Here is a 2,109-nt window from a genome sequence, read left to right as displayed (position 1 = left end):
CCTTCTTGGAGTTAGTCTGCTGTCCATTGGCATTCGCTGTCTCGTTTTCCTGAGTTCTATGGTCGGTTGTCTTCATATCCTTGCATAAAAAGTAAATCCTCATGATAACGTCAAAATACGGAAATGTCTACATATGGCTAGTTGTCACACCCACTGAAACCCAGCATAACGAGGACTGGCACTCACTCGTAGTTTGTGAGTAGTGAGGAGAGTAAAGTACGAATATCTCTAAGAATCACGAAAAAAGTAAATCCTCATGATAACGTCAAAATATGGAAATGTCTACATATGGCTAGTTGTCACACCCACTGAAACCCAGCATAACGAGGACTGGCACTCACCTCGTAGTTTGTGAGTAGTGAGGAGAGTAAAGTACGAATATCTCTAAAGAATCACGCGATGCGCACTGCCGATGATTCCAAGTAGGAACGAAACGGTTTTTGGCAAAGACCTAATGGAATTGCTGGATGAAAGTACCTCGAAGTAGTGAATGCTGAGAGACTGTAGAGTCCGACGAAAATAGCCAGAAATGTCTGTTTCTTGCTATTTATTTTGGAAGCTTGGACTGGATAATCGAGTTGTTTGAAGACAAACCGCAATCGATATTTCATGCTACGGTACAGTCGAGCTGCCATCAGGCACCTTAGCTGAACATTATGAAATATTCTGGATTTTAATTGAAACGGTTAGAGCGAATTTGGCGACCAGTGTCACAGTAAATGCACAGGATAAAGAACCACTTTGAAAAAGTGCGTTCAGCTGTTTGTTTCACCGGTCAGCACAAAGGATGCGCACTGGAGGTAACAGAGTCAAACTTGATGTCCGGGCATCCAGGTTTGTCGTAGCTAAGTGAAAAGCAATCACCGAGCCAGAAGGCAAACGCTTCCTGATTTGTGGCAAACGGCAGTCCTAGTAAGGGAGTAATGAGGCTAAAATTACCGAACATTTTAGTTCTCTCTCTAGGTCTTTGGTATTTCGTCCATCAAGAGAATAGTAAAGTTGAGGGTACTGGGAAAAGTGGCCTCTTAAGGAGAGGTCGCCACTCAGGACAAACTGGAGACACTATGCGTCTAATAAAAATGGGTACCAAAGCAGGAGCCACGGTTGTTCTCACTCCTGCTAGCGATTGATATCTAAGGACAGTTGGGAATCATGGACAGGAACAAAGTGAAATCCTCTATGAACTCACTCGCCTAGAACAGGCACGGTCACAAATCCGCACAGCAGTTGAACAGACACCCAATTTTCGTTGAATTTGCCTACTCATTCAACTATATTTGGAAGGAAGCTTCGAATATGCTCATTGACATAACGGCCGAGAATTTCACCTGTTTGGACCTTTCGCCTGTTAGTTCCATATGTTTAAAGTATGATTAACACCTCATGGGTGGCTCCGTCAGGAAACGGAAGGACTAAATGAGCCACATCTTTGTTCATGAATGCCCCATCAACACCCAAATCGTCCATTATAAGATAAATAAAAGATAACCATTCAGCTGTAACACCCTTTCGGTGCCTAGCTGCCATGCCACCCGAAGGAAGCACGAGGGCTGGGATAATGTCAGGTTACCCAAGCCTAGGCAGGGGAAGTCGAGAGGCAGAGGTCGGGTGACCTTCCGGTCAGTAGATTCGCGCTGTAACCACTTGAGGCATCTCGTCCGTTAACAGCGCACCAGGCTGAAATTCACATTATCGACCTGAATAACACCGATACAAATTCCGATACATTACACTTAACACCCAAATGTCTGGCTGTGAGATAATTTGCTCAGTGACAATAGCACAACACGCCTCTCATCATTAAGTGGAGGAAGCTTTCCGTCTCACTCCTGTTGACCTACAGTTGAGGGATTAACTCTCACGGAATAGCCGGCTGAAATTCCAAAAGCAATCCGAGTATAGCAACGTAGTCATGAAGTAATTAAACCGACACAGTTGGATTTCCTTTATAACTAGCATTTTCAGGTTCATGTCACACAGACTTGGTGGGAATTGTGAAAAGTTGAAAATAAAACTTCACCGTTCTCGAGTTTCTGGAAAACTGTCGCAAATTCGACATATCATTTTCGCCCACGCAGACGAGTCGGGTTTTTCCTGAACAATCTGAAG

The 2,109-nt window shown here is 44.1% G+C and overlaps 1 protein-coding gene across 1 annotated transcript in view; it reads right to left on the bottom strand.

Annotated features, from left to right (window-relative positions):
• The window catches only part of T265_00750 (hypothetical protein), a gene marked incomplete at both ends in the record, with an annotated part of 19,108 nt that overhangs the window by 6,913 nt on the left and 10,086 nt on the right, over positions 1 to 2,109 (bottom strand). The window lies entirely within an intron of this gene.

The sequence above is a fragment of the Opisthorchis viverrini genome (genome assembly GCF_000715545.1).
Source record: "Opisthorchis viverrini unplaced genomic scaffold opera_v5_7, whole genome shotgun sequence".
Classification (NCBI taxonomy): Eukaryota; Metazoa; Platyhelminthes; class Trematoda; order Opisthorchiida; family Opisthorchiidae; genus Opisthorchis; species Opisthorchis viverrini.
Note: the sequence above shows the minus strand (reverse complement) of the source record. Positions and strands in the feature narration are given on the sequence as shown.